The sequence below is a fragment of the Thunnus thynnus genome, chromosome 4 (assembly GCF_963924715.1).
Source record: "Thunnus thynnus chromosome 4, fThuThy2.1, whole genome shotgun sequence".
Lineage (NCBI taxonomy): Eukaryota > Metazoa > Chordata > Actinopteri > Scombriformes > Scombridae > Thunnus > Thunnus thynnus.
In genome coordinates, this window is record NC_089520.1 from 11,062,997 (window position 1) to 11,082,390 (window position 19,394).

At 39.8% G+C, this 19,394-nt stretch overlaps 1 protein-coding gene across 5 annotated transcripts in view; it reads right to left on the reverse strand.

Annotated features, from left to right (window-relative positions):
* Window positions 1–19,394, reverse strand: part of pacsin1b (protein kinase C and casein kinase substrate in neurons 1b) — a 31,000-nt gene that overhangs the window by 11,146 nt on the left and 460 nt on the right. The window contains exons 1-2 of one of the 5 annotated variants that reach the window (XM_067586595.1): window positions 10,460–10,550; window positions 9,562–9,696 (exon numbers count right to left, since the gene is read on the reverse strand). The exons of 1 other annotated variant lie outside the window; for it this stretch is intronic. The gene's annotated coding sequence lies outside the window, so the exon portion shown is untranslated. Of the gene's footprint in view, window positions 1–4,592; window positions 4,690–9,561; window positions 9,697–10,459; window positions 10,597–19,394 lie in introns of those variants that run through there. 3 more of the 5 variants (XM_067586597.1, XM_067586596.1, XM_067586598.1) reach the window with 3 other exon arrangements.

Sequence of the window (19,394 nt, forward strand, 5' to 3'; positions counted from 1 at the left end):
ACATGTTAGTACAAAGTTTAAAACTAAAGGTATTTGTCAGTATGATTGCCATCAGGGCAACTCAACAGTTCACCTGCAGAGCGTTTGACTTGACTGATATTACCCTCATAACCTGAGTGCTTCCGGCTGTTTCTTTCCACTCCCCTGAGATGACTATGTCAATAGATGTAATGACTGGCTATTAATTTTCAGTGGCATCGACTCGTCCAGCCTCTGTCGGAAAACTGGAGCATAGTTGCAGACTAATCTTCCCTCATTCTAATCAACTAACATTATCCCAAGGCCTCATATGCTGCGGCAGAAATTAATAGCTGTGATGATTACTAATGACGACCATTGTGCTGAAACGAGGGCACGAAATGAGAGGTGAGAGGGGAAAGAGACTGTGGTCCAATCAGACAATCTTGTGTTGTCTTATCCTGTCCTGTACTGTTTGTCTGTCTGCCAGCTGCCTGCCTACTTAGGTACCAATTACTACAATAAACAGTGATTTCCATTATAAGTAAAAGTCTATTGTGGAGAATCAAAGGTTTCTTATAGCCCAGGAGCTACCTGCCAACACACCAGCACTGGTAAACATAATAAATTGTTTCACTTTCATTGGTTTCTTAGCACTTTGGATATACCCATCTTCAGAGTAAGAAGGCAGTGACTTGTATCTAATTGGCTGGAGACCTCCAGCATAATAAGTGGGCAAAGACACAGGCAGGCTGCATATACGCTGACATTGGTCCCATGCTGCTGGAGCCTCATCAGTGCCATACTCACCTCCACCAGTTCAGGTTCAGTTCACAGCCTACACTGCAATTTCAATAAGGACTACACTGTTAAACTGCCACACGTTCACACAGCCTACTGATATTAAGATGGGCTCTAAGAAGATGGTAATCAGCCAATAACGTGCGTATTACAGCTTCATAAAACCTTATTACAGAAAGTCTCTGTTTGTCATCTCAGAAAACAAGAAACTACTACAGAAACTAATAAATCTCTGTGAACAGCAGTGAAGGACAGACATAAAAAAACTAATGTGATCTGGCATCATAACCACCATTATGCCTAAAATATATATGTCATTAGATTTCAGATAAGCAAATAAACAAAAGGCAATTTGTGTCATTTTATAACATGTACTGGTTGATTTAGGTTTTGTACATTTGTTTTAAATGGGCTTCAAGGACCATTATGCTCACATTATCACTTTCCAAAATATACTGTAGAGTTTTAAATGCATTATCAATAACTTGAGAGAGACTTGAAACTTGCTTGAGACATCACAATAAACTTCTGCTTGGTATTAGACACATTTCTTTATTTAATAATGCAGTTGTGCTGATGTGAAAATCTGCTCATCTGCTGTTGCTCAGCTCAGGAAAATAACTTTCTCTCCTGGAAGTTAGCAGGTCTAATTTTCATAACTTCTTTAAAGCAAGACCGAATCAAGTTCTTATTGCTAGCTGGGTTTGATTATCAGTACAACAGCTCAACAGCTTATCAATGCTGTTTGGAAGCTAACTCTTAATGAGTACAAATGAAATAGAAAAGTTGAAAGGTCGTTTTTCAAATCAGCAATTTGTGGTAAGACCAGTAGCTAATTGTGGCTAAACTAAGTTAAACTTTAGACAGATATTACTGTGTGATAGAGGGTGTTGTATGCTGTACAGATTGTAACTCCCCTTATGACAAATTTGTGATTTCTGATATTGGACTATTCAGTATAAATAAAATTACTGAGTCAGTTTGCTGACTTTATAACTCTTCTTCACTTGTGCTACTGAGATGCTACATTTTATCCCATCAGGACATGATAACATAACAAAAAGCCCGACATTGTTTACTTTAGATATTTGCAAGAATAAATCACAAAAGGTGATACAACACAGAGCTAATGCAAAAAATAAGAGGGGAGATATGAATGTGTGTAGATGAGGTAGGAGCAACAAACAAAAAGCAAAACACATGACCATAACAGAAATGCAGATCCAGATAAGATGCAACATAAAGATGCAAATGTACTAGAGAATAAACTCGCACTGACAACAAAACAATGAGAAGAGTTATTTGACAGTACTCTTATCAGGCAAGTGAAATGCCATCTGCAGCATGGAGACAGGTTTTACGGAGCCTCTGCTGGAATGCAAAATAAATAGATGATACTGTGAGCATTTGAGAAGGATGTATTCTGTGGTGTTGTACTGATGTGTTTTGCATGCGGCAGTGCCACAAAAAACAGTATGCTGAGAAATGATGTCATCCAACCTCTGGTGAATGACAAACTTTGTATGTTAAAGGGACAGTTTGACATTTTGAGAAAAGTGCTTTCTTACCAAGGTAGATGAGCAGATCTGTGTCTGTTCAAAAAAAAAAAGCTGAAGACAGCAGCCAGTTAGCTTAGCTTAGCATAAATAGCTTGACAGGTATCCTGACTCTGTGCAAAGGTAACAAATCCACCTATCGGCACCTCTAAAGCTCATTAATTAACACATTACATGTCTTTTGTTTACTCCTTACAAAGACCAAAGTGTAAAACGGACAAGTTGTGGTTTTACGGTGGGCTATGGCACTCCAGGACAACAACAGTCCAGCATTTAACCCCCAGTATAACCACAACTTATTTCGCACTTTGGTTTTTGGTTTATTAGACAAATAAGATATGATGACTTTTGGACTTTTCCCCCCTGTTTCCTGTCTTTATGTTAGGCTAAGCTAACTGACAGCTGGCTGTAGCTGTATATTTCTCATACAGACATGATAGTGGTATCTTTCTGATGTAAAGGCACCTTTAGACTTTGACTTTAGACAACAACGATTGTTTAAAGTTCACTGCATGTCACATTGTGCGAGATGCATATGATAAAATGGTCACAGTCTGCGTCATACAGCGCAACATCAATATGAGGCATGCCAGATTATGTGCTACAATGTAAATTGAAAAAAAAGTATATGAAAGCAGAGACATGTCATCAGCTAGTGTCATCCATCTGTGTGGCTCATTTGTTTTGAAAATGCAGCAAAATCACACAAATGTTCTTTTCCGTTTCACCTCCATTGTTTTGGTTTTTGTTTGCCATGAACGTATTAAGGAGAATGAGTGTGTTTTCCCCCTAAACTTTAAAGTATATTCTCTGTCATTTCATGTCATAATCTGACGTGGGTCATAGCAGCAGTCACATTGTGAGAATTTGTTGATTTAGCAGCAACGTTTTGGATTGACGACCAAAGATTTGACCACGTTTCTCTCACGACTGTAAACTTTTTTAGGGCTGTGCGATATGGACAAAATCAAATATCACAATATTTTTGACACTGATATTGCAACAATATTGTAGGGATGACTATTAGTGCTTTCACAAAATATTTACACATTACACATGAGATTTTTGATAAATAATCATCAGCAATGTGGATATAATGACTAAAGTGGGTAAAGGCAAATATTAGAACAGCTAGAACAGTCTGGTAAGTTCACTTTATTGTAATGCAGCCTTTAAAACCAGGAAAGACAACACTTAGGCTACACCATATCACGATATCACGATATCCAAAAAGACGATATCTAGTCTCATATCGCGATATCAATATAATATCGATATAATGCCCTTATTATTAACAAAAACTTCACAAAGCCAATGCTGTTGCTGATGATTAAGGGTTTGATGCAGAAAACAGCTTTGAAACAATAGAAAGAGAAGGAGCAGTGATGTGTTTTGATAGGAGGTCAGGGGGAGGGGTGAAAGCTGCATGGGTATTTGGGTCAACCATGGACCAATGGATGGAGCAGCACTTTCACAATAAAGGAGAAAGATGAAATGGGGGAGAGGGAAGTGAGGAGATTCCAAAATCCAAAAATCCAGATAATTGAGAGGAATTTCCACAGCGGTCATACCTAACAGGCAAAACAAATGCCTCGGTCGGATGCAGCGTGGGGTAGAGAAGTGGGTGTTCATCATGCTTGGTTAATCCATTAGCTACATGCCGAGAGGAGGCTTTTGTTCAGGATAGCCCCTTGCAGAAAGGCAGAGCGCAGTGTAGGAAAACAACCACCGACTAGCTTCCTCTACTTTTACATCAAAGTCAACAAGTAGAGATGAAATTAAGACAGAAATTACATTTTTTTTTCTAATTGGAGCACACTATATGGTGAGTTATTTGTTGTAAACAGACAAAACAATACACCAATATCTACCCACACACACACACACACACACACACACACACACACACACACACACACAAACCCAAACATTGGCGGCTCTGAGGTTTAGTCACACCACATTTCTTGGATTCAGTCTCCACTCTTTATCCTCTTTCATCAGCACAACCTGCAGTCTCAACACTGCAAGACCAGCACCCTCACACACACACACACACACATACACACACACACACAAGAGCAAGAGCATCGGGAATCCCCCATCCCTCTAAAGCAAGTGCACAGGCACCAAAAAGCACCACGACTCACAACACAGCACGGCGAGCCGGCAGCATAAACGCAATCGAGAGAGTCGAACCCCTCCGCTGAACCGAAACAAAGACTGCCAACACGCAGAAAAGGAGAACAACAGCCCCCCGCTAAAGCAACAAAAGCTTACCCCCAGTCCTCCATTAACAGCGGCTAAGGCTGCAGCTAGGAGAACAGAGACACGTGGGCTCCTTCAGCAGTCAGCCCCTCTCCTCCACTCCTCCTCCTTTTCCCCTCACGTTCGTTTATTTTTGACTGAGCGATGGAGCATCAGCGTGCAGAGTGGAGGACGAGGAGCCGGTCACTCTAATCTGTGATCTGAGATCTTCCTGCCCGGAGCACTGAGCGCTGGTCAAAGTGTGTGTGTGTGTGTGTTTCTCAATGAGTGAGGGGATAATCCTGTGGTGTTTTGCTTGAATGGCTCAGACAGAGCAGCAGGCCAGAGGGACAGAGAGGAGGGAGAGAAAAGAGGGTGGGGGGGTGGGAGGGTGGAGAAGAGGGGGCCGTTTGTGTTCATGAGCAGGCACTGGAGATACTGTGGTGTGGATGTGTATGTGTGTGTTTAATGAACAGACTTTGGTTAAAGTGGTAAAGAAGAATATGAAGAGAGTAACAGACAGACATAAGGAAAGAGTGTGAGGATTTTAGAAGAGAGTAAAGCTGCATTCATGTTTTGTACTGTAACAACGGATAAAACGACTCTGCATGATGCGAAGGGTGTCACTTGTTGTCACGAACCCACTAAGAAGAATCACCTGACTCTGCAGTTCCCCTCAGCTCAGTGGAGCATTTTAACATTCTTCAGCTCTTTGTTTTAGTTTTATGGCTCAATTCGCTCTCACCTCTCATCAACCTAGATCCCTGGTTTCAGTGAAAAAGCCCTAATAAACCCACTGTACGCTACCTAATAGCAGACAGACAAAGTTAGTGACTAGCTGGTGAACATAGTGGAGAATTTAGCAGCTGAACAGTTGGATATTTCCCTCAGGACTCTCTCTCTCTCTCTCTCTCTCTCTCTCTCTGGAGACGAAACAAGCGGTAAAAAGAAAGAAAATATTGGACATTCATCAAGTCACATCCCAAAGTTCACCATATCAACTTAATAAGGTGCTAATATGTCAATGATGTGTTTACAGCTTGCTCTGCTGCCCCCAAGTGGCCAAAAAAACAATTAAAGCAGGTTTTCACTAATTTATATACTTAATAAAAGCAGCAACAACTAGGGAAGATTACTGAAGTTATTAGTCATGGATATTTTAAGTGCTGAGAGACATAAATAATGAGTGTAGCCTCTACAGTAATGACTGGAATCTGATACTTCTTTCACATTAACTGACTAAGTCACATTTTCAGGTCTTTTTGGTAAAGATCTCTATCCACACAAAAATATCTAAACAACCAGAAAAAGCTAAATGTCTTATTTTGTCTCGTTCAACAAAACTGTGGATCACAGCCCGTATCTGATCAGGAGTGGGAAAGAAAGAGTCTCAGCTAGTTACGGTTACAGCTGAACTCACAATTTAGTTGTAACCATTCACATATTTTAATGTTTTTGCTGTCAGACGACTGAATAGTGATTTTATGATGAGTCGACAATGCTTCTCATTGACCAGGCCCTCGTCCTGCACCGCTGCAATAAGACATAACTTAATTCATGATCATAATTTATGATCACAAATATGCCTGACATAAGCAACATACTTATGTAAAATACATCTTAATGACAGTACCTGTACTGTTTGATGGGCTGTATTTACAGTGAATGATCAGAGAGCAGGTTAGAGGTGACAGATAGTTAACTTTACTGCCACACAGGACACAATTAGCAAGACTTACATCATCGTTTTACAAAAGCTCTGTTATCTAAAATATGCGCCTGCGGGGTTTTTAAATTTATGACGGTATCGAGCTGAGGACATGAAGGGTGGAGGTGACCCTGAGATACATATGCGTAAGCTGTTGTGAATTTGGAGCGAGACCAGAGATCAGGTCCATGCTGTTGACATGGCAGCCATAAAATGATTAATAATTAACAACTTATCAGTTCGAGAACAAAAGTTAAGCCAAGCCAAATCCAATCAAGGAAAAAAATCTATGACTGTACTTTTATTTGTCATCACTACTGCACTGGTAACCCACATCCGCAGCTGTGAGGACAACCTTTCACCAGCCCGCTCCTCGACAGCGTTATATAAAGCACAATCGTTATCTCAGAAGTAAGACATCCTCTGCTTTCCAACAGCCAGTACGACAAAAGAGAGAGAGAGACCTCTGGCGCAGTCTCAGCTGGAGCTCCATCACCCAGCCAACCAGACTGGCATGATGTCACAGTCTGACGGCCCGACTGTCACGCTGAGACAGGACCCGGCGGACTGCAGACGGCGGTGCATTACTGTGTGTCTCTGCTGATCATCTCTATGCGGAGATGTGAGCAGGACAGGTGAGGCGGAGGGCAGACAGGTCACAGTGGTGATGGGTAAGGTGAGAAAATCTACAGTGGTGCAAAAGCCATCTCTGTTGCACTTGTGATTTCACACATCATGCTAAAATATACTTCAAAAGCAAGCAGAGGAAGAGCATGGTTTTGATAGATGGATATAAAGAAGACCATAACAGAGGATATGGATGAAAAATATCCTTTGGTATAGCTGTGAACTAATTGTTAGTATCATAGCATACACCAATTTCTCAAAACCTCTATTTCTTTCAAATATTTCCTTTCCTTTTTTAGATATTGGGAACAAAGTCCCTTCTGAGCTTCTAGTCATACAAAAACTGCAACTTTAAGTAAAAATATACTGTAAAAATGATGGTACTTTTTGGGAATTTAACCCCAGGGATGCAGCGCTCTGATCAGTGGGATGATTATCAGTGTTTTCGTTCTCAGTTACATTTATTCAGTAAGTCAGCAGTTCAGTTTTTAGTACAACAGCAATAACCTTACAAAGAAATGATTCCAATGTGAGGTATACAGATTTTTAAAAAGACCACAACTATTGGATAGATATGGGATAGGTACTCAGTATCTAAATTGGAATCAGAGGAGAAAAAGTTGGAGCGGTGCATTCCTATTTAATCCCAAAACCTTTACATCTTCCTACGATACCACAGTTAAACCCCCCATGGCCAGAATTTATGTATTTCCAAAAATCTACATTTTGTGAAAGCACAACTGTTAACTTCAGGACATTATTAACTAATAGATAAGGTTCTTCAAAAGCACACAGTGTAAAATATGGACTAATAAAGCTGCACACGCCCATGTTCCCCCCATTTTTTAGCCCAACTTCAAATGCATTCTTGCAGATAAATAAACTTTTTTGCACACAATCAACAAGATAAGTTACAGCAAAATACAGAACAAGCAGAAGTGTTCAACTAGGTCACTAAGTCTCAGGGAAGTATGAAATGTCAGCAGGATGGAACGAGACAAACCGATCAAACTTGTATTTGCATTTTAAACTCTACAGTGAACACAACCTGAAACAATACATTCTCTATCAGAGAGATTTTATCATAATAAACCATTTCTCCTGCTGTTTTAGACACCCGACTAATAACTACAGATTAAAATGACGGTCATTAATCACAACTGACTTGCTGTGCAGTAAATATTTATCCACAAAACACTCATTTTCCAATCAAGAATAAATACTAATCAGTGATTAAACATGTATAAAAAAACTGCCTTAAAATAACAGAATTTTGGGCACTTGATCTGCATGTGTTAAATGGGGAAATTGGAAAAATACCTTTTGGAAAAACATGTTTATAGTCTTGATACTAAGACATTCAGCAAATTCTTGTTCTGGTATCAGCACAAGTAAGTTTTGAACATTACTGGAAAAGTATTGATACCCAGCCGTACCTGGGATGCCTGAATTTAAAGATCCCCCCCAGACATGTTTTAAGACACATAACAATACTCTGCTGTGAATAATCATTTATCATAATCATGTCTTTTCCACATAAAGTTCAATTAACAGACACAAGCAAGATTCAGAATCTATTAATATTATATGTTTTCACATCACGCTTAGTTACTTCATCAATAACGTGAAATGTGTTAAGTCTTGAATATAACAACCAGTAAAACTTTCATGACAGAGTCGTTAAATAAAGCACATGAAACACACCAGTGTACTCCTCCCCAGTGCATCCATCATACTGACAACTCAGATGAAAGATAGCAAGAACAAAAAAAAAAAAAAAAGGCTGCTGACATTTTCCAAAAGAGTTAGAGAAAAATGAGGTCACACTTCAAAGACAGGCAAGCAAACAAACAAATTATATCACCTCTCTCACGCTCAGACAGTCACACAGTAGCTCTTTGTGCTCCTTGAAAAGCCAACTAATTACACCCATCAAATACTAATTTCCACTATCTATTACATCTTTATATACTCTCACACACACACACACCGATACTTCTGCTGTATCTCTAACTGGAGCTGCCCTCTGCCCTCTGAGCACACAGACACTTACTGTACGGTGAGATCTTGGCCACATTATTCAAATGCAGCACTTCTTCCCCCTCAGGACAAACTGTATTGCTGCTGCCGCCCTCATCAGATTCAAGTCCTATATTTAGAGCCATACTCATCAATAATTCATTCTGCTGTGTAAACAGATAGAGGAGATGACCAACCAGACTCACGTGGAGAACTCTTTAAGGTTTGATGTAATCTCACATTACTGTCAAGACAATTGGATTATAAAACGCAAAGATCAATACAAATGAGCAGGACATCTATGGACCTGAAGAAGAACCTTAGGTCTATTAAGTTTTATATCTTTAGGCCACAAAAATGTAACGCAGGTAGTTGATCCAAACATCACAAAACACATCTACACTGTGTACAGCAATCTAAACCCCAGATCCATGAGTGAGTAATCTTCCCAGGTGTGTCTGAGGGAATTTATTTTATGAACCAATATGCTCATCTCCAGTTTTCACAAAGAGCAATATTCCTACTGATGGTCCCCGATAAACAATTCCAGCCTTGCAAAAGTATCCTGCATCCTCAGCGGATGTCTGGGCCGCAAACATGAATGTTGCAGGTAAATAAAATGTGAATGACGGAAGAGAATCTCCTCACCTCCCTCAACAGCTGTTACTGAGGAAGCTTGGATAAAAGGCACTTCGCCCACAGCTGCTGTCACGGTGTTGTTTAACAGCCAGCAGTGGAGGACTGTAGCTGTTGTGCAACTCCCCAGGACAAATATGTGTATATCTGTATGAATGAAAAAAAAGTAACGCAGTGTTGAAAAATTCTCAGAAGCGCCTCCTTGGTCAAACACATACAGGAAATGGCGTTGCCGCGGTATCAAAACAAATAATAATATCCAAAAAGACAATGCAATTAAAATTCCTGCAATAACTGATCTTCGATGAGGGTCAAAGCAGCAGAATAACTGAAACTCATTTCTGTCTCTCTATAATATTCATGTATCATCAATAATACAGAAGTTCTGGACACAAGCAGACTTAAATAAGTGTCCAACCTATTTTTTTTTTAGCAGCTACAGCCTTTACACAGTGCAATCAATATCTAATTGATTAGTGGTAGCAAAGGGTGACAAGTTTAGGTCACTTGGAGGCCAATTATCCACACAGGAAACAGAGCCTCAGATGATCAGCTACAGAGCTAGAAGATACAATGTTTGGCTGCATCTTATTCACATTAGCATGTGTGTCTTAAAAAATATACCGAGGGCGTCCAAGGATCCATTCCTTCAGTGGGAGAGGACAAAGATCAAGGTCCATGAACCTCACCTAAGATGACTTTCTTGGTTCTTTTTGAACATGAACTGTTTGAAATAACACTTAAATTACAAAAAGAAACAAACTCATCCGTTCACTCGAGTCAGAATTCAACTTATATCGCTGACGAGAAACCTGTCGGTAGAAGCTCACCACAACAAATTCGCGTTAAATACAACTGTAACGGCCTAAAAGTAAGACTGTGTCATTACAGATCAGAGCAGTTACTAAACCTGGTCTTTCCTCCCTGTGGCCTCTCAGTCCTCGACAGCGTCTCTCCGAGTAATATCTGACAGGCTTCAGGAAAACTGACATCTGCGACTTGGAGTCAAAGAGCGTTACTGCTCACCTGCAACCATGACACATCCTGCGGGCTAGCACGCCTTTTTACGTGCACAGACACACACGCACACACATATTGCGAGACTGAACCTTGACATATCCCTGAGAAGACACATTGGGCCATCAATAATTAGCTAGGTGCGAGGGAGGGTGGAGACTGAAGGCTCTCCCTTGTCACACACATTCCTTGTAGTCAGACAGAAGAGATTTGAGAGATAGACAGACTGATAGAGGGATGGAAAGAAAGGGACAGAAAGTTACTCATCACAGAGATAAAGGAAGACAGAAAGGACAGAGGAGACAGTCTCACAGGTGGTTAGATAAAGGCTTTTCTGTGGAGGACAGACAGTGATGAGTCAACATCGGGGCATCGGGTCAGCCGTGCTGCGTGCACTCAATCAATACAGATTTGCTGATGTACAATGGATGCTACGTGTGAAGGCTGAATAGTCTGAGTGCCTTCAACTGAGAGAGAAAGATGTATGAGCCACAATGTGTCAATGTTGTAAATATATGAGGCATGAATAAATGAATAAAAAAATACTAACATCCTCAAAATAACAGAAATTATCCAGGGAGAGCGCAGTTTTTTTTTTCTCAAAAATGGATTATGAATGGCCTTACAAATACACAAAGCTCTTTTGTTATTTAGTGTGACGCTGAGAATAAAATGAATCAGAGCAGACAGGTGTGTATCCATAAACAGCGACTCTACAGTCCTCTGATAATGGACAGAGAGGCTGCATATTGACACCTTTTTCCACTGATCATACAAAAGAGGATAAAAACCTGCAGAGATGCTGATCAGGAATGTGTCCTGAAACCTTTTAAGTCCTGAAAAAATCTCAAATAAAGGTAATTTCTATCCATAGAGGCAGATGCACGACTCTCCAGCATGTGCCATCTGTGTATCATCTAATCTTGTTTCTCCCCGCGGGGCTTGCTCCATTTGACCCCAGTGTTATATCCCATTATTGCAGGAAGTAATTTACGGCCACTGTGCAGGCAAAAGAAAAACTGAAAGGGCTGCAGGTCTGGTGCTCGTATAGAAAACACAATCTTATAATTGAGTCTGTTTTCCTGCAGTGATTTGACAACATCCTTTTCATTGTTGCGGTGGGGCGTTTTAGCGGAAGAGGGACCAGAATGAGACATTGCTAGTGGGAGGGCCATTTCACTTTCATTTCACCGTGTCATTAGACACAGGTAATAAATTTTGTGTAATAAATCCTCTAAAAAAACACATATGGTGCCTTCATGGACATATCAACAGATAACTTTTCTTCATTCACAATGTCTAGATATTATATCCAAGTTGAAGTCCTCCAAATTCAAGAAACAGCATGACATTTAAAAGTTCAGATTGTTAAATTAGAAATGATCTGAATCCCTGAGCACTGAGCTGCTTAGAGGCAAACAAATCCCAGCTTCCAGGTCTGAATGTGTGTAACTGATTGAGGCCAATGTTTCAAACAAAGTGCTTGACAATCTATCTATCTATCTGTTGTGTGTACAAACGAGTGAAACATGATGAATGCGTTTAAGGAAAGACTTTCTGAAAGTGTGTGCTGTTATCTCCATTTGAATCATAATTGTGTCTCAACTCTCCCTATGATGGAAGACTTTACACCACGCTTTTAATATGTGGGCGTTTGGAACAGCTATAAACACATTTGCCTTCCAGCTTGAATGGACGACACGTCATATGTCCTTGTTTCTTTTAATCAGAGCCCAACCTAGAATGTGATGAAGGTGTTTCTGAAGAAGAGAGTGAAACTTCTCTGACTAAATAAACATTAAAAATAAAGAATAAAATAAACATAAGTTCAAGAATGTGACCGAGCATTTAGTCTCAACTTTTAGTATTGAAATTTGTTTTGCCACGCCAGGGGTGTGGCTCTAAGGATGGCAATGTCGGTCTGGTGGTTGGTCAGTCAATCCAACATTTTGGTCTAGACTGAAATATTTCATCAACTACTGGATGGATCGCCATTAAATTTAGCACACAAATTCATGTCTCCCTCAGGCTGAACTGACATAACTTTGGTTAATCACTTTTTCACCTTTTATCTAGCGGCATTATCAGGTCAACATTTTACTTTGTCCAATTATTTGGTTTGTGACTATGTCTATGGCTGTAGACTGTAAGTCTTGTTCTATACATAGTTTTGTTGGTACTCAAAAATTATTGAGGTTTGCAACCCAACACTAGTTGCTGTGGACTTCCAGTATGGCCGCCAAAACGCAGTCCAATGAAAACCATTAGAATTAGATATTTTAACATCATCACTCTTTAATTTGACATCTCTTGCTGATCAAAGTGGGAAACAAAGTAAAATCTCAAGTCATGGCTACAAAATTTGTGTGCTTGGCACGGATGTAAACACCATTTAGTATTCTGTGTAAATCCAACTTCTCATACTCCAGGGTTAAAAGAATTCAATCAATTCTAGTGTGGAGGACCTCTGTGCTCTCCATTCCAGTTTGTCTGTAATCAATAACCTTTTTTTTCCACTGCCCGGTGCGGAGTGGCAGGGTAGACAGGGTGTTTATTGAAGCCCTTGGTTCAGCTGCTGGAGTCAAAGTGCTCACACACAGTCTGAGTCCTCAACGGAGGGAAGCTGATACTGGGCAGGAATATCAGTGGGTAAAATGGGAGTGACTCATTCAAAGACTGCAGCTGCTAATAGCCACCAGACACACACACACAGAAAGCCTCTGTTGATGTCTGGCTGTTAGAACTGAGATCCACTGAGAGGAAACACAATCAGTGATGCAGTCAGGTAAAGGCAAACTGCAAAGGCTCAATCAGCAAAGTGAAAACTCTGAGTTTATAATACAGCATGATTTACTAAACTGCAGGTGTCACAAATATTGCTCTTTCTATGTTGCATAAGCAAGTCATACCTATTAGCAAACACACAAATCACACACAAACACTTTCATACTGAAACAATCCATGCTAAAACAATTAGTAAATTAATCAATTAGTTGAACAGCGAAAACTTAATTGACAACAATTTTTATAATTAAAAAAACTAAACAGCAGGTGTTTGATAAATGACTAAACTAATTATGAAAATTGGCAAAACAATCAAACTTCAATGTCCATTTGTTAACTTTTCTGGAGCTTTTGAACATATCACATGATCTTCATGGAGTCTGCCCAGCTGTTATGGAACCACCTGAAGGACTTCTCTCACCTTGGAAACAGCAGACGACAAAACCATCTCACCTCATTTATTAGCTGTTCTGGAGCTTTCAGTCGTGTAAAATATGGTCTTCATCAGCATATAGATTGTTGCCCAGTTGTCATGAAATTGTGGATGTTCAAATCTCCACGGTTTCTTTCTTCTTGTCCACGTTGGCTTTAAAGTTGAGTTTCAAAGTTCATTCACGACAACTGTGAAAACTCCATTTTCCGATGAAGATCATTTGATAATATCAAAAGCTCCACAACAGCTAATAAATGGACCTTGAGGCAAGGTGGTTTTGTCAACTGCCTGTTTCCAAGGTCACGAATGAATTCTGAAACTCAACTTTTAAGCTAAAGTGGAAGAGAAGTCCTTAAGGTGGTTCCTTAACGACTGGGCAGACTCCATGAAGATCATGTGATACGATCAAAAGTTCCAGAAAAGTTAACAATTGGTGCTTTTTGCTGATTTACATCACTGTAATATTTAACAAACATACACTAAATATACACTAAACAGTTAATCAGAAAAACATTGTTAGTTTAATCTGCTGTAAATTTTCAAATACGCACATACATAGTCCGACATCCTGTACACTCAACACACAGACCCCATCATTGACAGTCACCATGGCAACACCAAGCCCTCTTCGCTCGTCCTCCTTTGGCTCTAAAGCACTTCGCTGACACTATAAATCTGACACGCCCCTGCCTCAGAGAAGCAAAGCAGACCTGCAGCCAACAACCTCTAATAGCCTCTCCTTGTTCCTCTTAAGCTGTGAGATGGCTTTTGTGATGTAGCAGAGATGTCCTGGAGACACAGACTGATTTATTACACTCAGGAATTTGGAAGTATGCACGTCACATGATGCAGATTTACAACTACTTATCCCACATCACTGGCTCAATGAAACTCACTGGCAGTCATACAAGGCTGCTACTGTGATGGCAGTTCACAACCTTTTTGACTTTTGACTCCTTATAATGAAGCTACATCTAGCTACACAGTTCAATTCCAGCCAGGGACCTTTGTTGCATGTCATGCCCAACTCCCATGAAAACCTAAAAGTTTTTGGTATTTCACAAGAACAGAGTACATCGATTAGAGAAATTGTCAAAAAAAGTTTTTAAAAAGTGAATATACAGTAAAATATTAGGACCCATCTATCTGCTTATGAATCTATCATCAGGCAGGGACATGGTTTTGTCTTTAGGCTCAGTTTCTGCTCAGGATAAAACAGCTGCACGCCGAGACTGTGTCGGCATGAAGCCGCTCGCTGCTGATCTGCACGGTGCAGCCTGCTGGGGGGATTCTGCTGATTCAGAATCTAAACTCACGGTGCAGCTGAGTCAGAAGGTGAAGACACAAGGGGGGGATTTCTAATCAGCATCTGGGAAGATGTTTCTAGAACAGCTCATACGCAACACAATTCCCACGTATATACGTAAATACAGTAGATTATTTATATATAGCCACATTGAAATGATTACTCAATTAATTGCAGAAACAGAACATTTATCAGCATGACTTTTCAGAATCAATTAGTCATTCATGGACCTCAGAGGATGAATCCTTCTGAGGAGCAGGTTAACATTTTAAGTTTTAAGCAAAATGTCTTAACAACTATTGGATGGATTGCCATGAAATTTTGTACAGACATTCATGTTCTCCTCAGGATTAACTGTAAGATCTTTGGTGATCCCTTAACTTTTTTATCTAGCACCATCATCAAGTCTGAGTTTTTTAGATTTTGAACAGTACAAAAATGCCAAAGAAAAAATTTTTTTTGGTTCCAGCTTCTTGAATATGGATATTTGGTGACTTTCTTAGTCTTCTATGATAGAAAAGTGGATATCTTTGGGTTTATGATTGGACAAAACAGGCAATAGGCCTATAACGCAACCTTAGGTTCTAGGAAAATGTGACCAGCATTTTTCACTACTTTCTGAAATTTTATGAACCAAACTATTAATTGATTAGGCAAGAAAATCATCTGCAGATTAATTAATAATTAAAATAATCGTTAGTCGCAACCCTAGAAATAAAAAAATATCCAAAAATAAAGCTGTGAGGTGTGAACTCACCAACTTCTAAGCAGAAGGCAGAAGATAAGCCTGAAGCCCCGTTGCTGCAGAGCTGAGCGGATCGCTGATCACTTGTTTATTCAAAGTTTATTAATATTAAATGTGTCGTGTGTCCAAATTGCAGCAAATTCGACACTGCTCAGGACACTGACTTAGCAATACCCCCGCCGAGTGCGAAGCCGATCGGATGAACAGTTCTCAAAATACGCAAAGGACAAACAGACATACATACAGACAGAGAGTTCCTTCCTTTATAGTTAGATGCAGCCTGTCTATTCTTCCAGGATCCCCTGTGAGGATCCGATCTCTGGCTCCAATTACCTTACAGTTCAAGCCAAAGCCAAAGCCAAAACCCTGTTCTCTCGCCATCCAGCCTGTTTGCACCGAGCACGTATGGAGGCAGCCTGATGAGGATCCTTTCCATTTGAATGAGCTACATTTTTGACTTGAGTGTTTTTCCGTAAATGTTACATTCATTAGTTTCCAACAGATCTCACAGGCAGACTAATAAATAACTTGGAACAAATGTGCTGTGGTAATTCTCGGAGGAAATTAGATAAAATTAAACTTTTAATTACATTGATCCAACCCCAGACATAGATGGAAAAGCTTTGGATGTCTGAGGCCATGTCCTTGGTTACAAAGGCAAAAGGGACTCATAGAAAAGAATAAGCAAGATTAATTGCTTTCTTTCAATCATATAACATCAGACGGGGATCGTGAGCACCAGATGTGACATGCCAAGCTTGTAAGTACAAATGGAGATTGGAAGCAAACAGTGACATTTATGCCCACTGGGAATAACATACAAAGAAAGAAAAAGGCAACTTAGGACTTCGCCTAATTAATTACATTAGCAATGACCCTTCATCTGTCATCTGTGCTACAGAAATGGGGAGGAGTTGAACCAGGCGCCGCAAATCAAATGAGTGTCCCTAATTTGTCACATGAATTAATCCAGTTAGGCACTCGCTCAAACAAAAGCACTTTAACATGTGTGCAGACTGAAACACATACATCCAATCATGCCTCTCTCTCTATGAATGACCCTTAGTTATGATTATTTCCATGATGTAAAACACTGAACTTTTACAATTAATATTCCAAAACAAATGAACCACATACTGAAGCCTGAATGACCCTAAAACATCTATAAGTGTTGTGAAAAAACTTTTAGGAATGTATTCAAATTTCCCCTGTAGTTCACTTGCTCACAATATATTAACCATTAACCACAGTATAGTAACCATTCCCTGCATCCAAATGATCCCCTGTTGAAGCATACCTGTGTTTGCTTAAGGCTTATTATGGCAAGGTTGATGAGTTTGATGATATGAAATGATTTCCTCATAACAAACAGTGTAGGAGGCAGAGGATTCCTGCTCAGAGTGACATGAAATGTACTTGAGCAGGGAGACTATGTGTTTTCTCCTGCATATGGGAAGCTGAAAATTACAGCAAAGACTACAAAAACAATTAAGTGACTTTGAAGGGAAACTCTAACAATATGGTAAACTGCACTTCCACCAAGATGGAAGACTTGGTAGAGATATCCTGATCTTTAGTCCCTAACTACAGTATAAAGCAAGCTCCAAAAACTGGACCTAACACTTCCCATAATGCAACTCAATAGCCTGTTTTGCTTTCTTTCGCACTCAACACCTCCAGTTTGTGACACAGGCTTTCTGTTATAAATGTGTAGTCTCCAAACCTCTCAGATGGTATTATCAGGGTTATTTTCTAAGACTTGACAAAGCTCCTGCAGAGCCACATTATGCAATTATTTTCACAGGTTGAGCAGTACTCCTCATATGACAAGTAAACAGATCTTTGTTGTGTCAAATCAGTGGAGGAACCACACAATGTTGTTTTTCTTAAATAAACTGACTTGCATATATGGCATAAATTCACCAAACTTTTGGTATAAATGGTATTGGCTTAAAGGATAAGGCCAGCCATTTTCTATATGTTTCTTATTGTCAACAACTCTAATGGGCAAAGCCAAACCAACAATGAATTGATCCTACCTACAAGTAGCCTATTGTGTGTGTATCCAAATCCTGATATATCGTATTCTTCTCTGTGCCGTAGACCTCCATTGTTGTCCAAAAACACGGACATCAAAAACACGTCAATGAATCTCATTGTTGTACTGGGTAACATGTAGATCTGTAACGATTAGTCAGTTAGTTGTTTGACATAAAATGAATCGGCAACTATATTGATAATTGAATAATCATTCAAGTCATTTTTAAGTGAAAATGCCCAAAATTTGCTGGTTCTCAGATGTGACGATTTGATGCTTAAGTGTTTCCCCCATAATTATACAGGCCTGGTGGCCAACGAGAGGCCCCCACCGGGCCAAAAAAATCTTTTCTTTACTGCTAAAATAACGCAAAACATCCATTCATTCAGAAATCAATAATCATTTGCATTTGGGAGCCTCTGTGCGGCACTGTTCTGAAACGTGAGTCAACCTCTGTGTCGTTGCCTGGGAAACCCTCAACGTGATGCGAGTGCCTCGTCTCTTTAGGGTTTTTTCGGTGCGTACCACCAGGCCTGAAAAAAATTCTAGGGGAAACACTAATGCTTTTCTTTGTTATACATGATAGTAAATCGATTTGTTAATCGTGAATAGTTAATTGATTTGACTGTAAAATATTAATAGTTTAAAAATTGCCTGTTACAATTTCCAAGAGTCAAAGGTGATTTCTTCAAATGTTTTATTTTGTCCAACCAACAGTGCAAAACCCAAAGATGTTTAGTTTACTATCATGTATGTCAAAGAAAAGCATCAAATTGTCACATTTGAGATTGCTGTTGCTCAGTTAATCAACTACTCATTGCAGATCTACATGTTACTCAGTGCAACATTAAGGCTCATTGACATGTTTTTAAAAGTTTTTTTGACAACAACAGAGGTCTACGGCACAGAGGAACACGATTTCAGGCTTTGGATACACACACAATACTTTAAGTAGGATGAGTTCATTGTTGGTTTGGATCTGCGCATGAAATTTGTTGACAATAATAAAACTATAGAAAATCAGCCTTATCCTTTTATATCTTTGTACAGCCATTTCCAGGTATCACAGGGTGGCCAGCAGCCTGTTGGTGTATAACATGCAACAGTCCATCAGTGATCAGACTGAGTTCAGAACCGTGGACAGAGCTCAGTCAGGGATGTGAGGCTGCGTTCAGATGGAGGTCAGTCACATCAGCTATGACCTGAGAGCTTCTACCAGCTGCTCTCCAATAATAAATCAAAGAAATGTGGTGTTCTGGAGGAAGCACAGGCTTTTTTTTTTTTTTTTTGACTTTAGACATCCCTCCCAGCCCTCTGCTGCTGCAGCCTGCACAGCCTGCTGGCTCTCCGCTCCTCATTGCATGTTCATCTGCATAACAACTCCTCAAAAATGTTCACAGATGTCTTTTCTTATATCACACTAAACGTATTTACACGCTGATTCATTCTGATTTTAAATAAGTGTCATGAAGCAGGAGTAAATTATAGTCTGGCAGCGGATCAAGTTATCTCCCGCACTTCA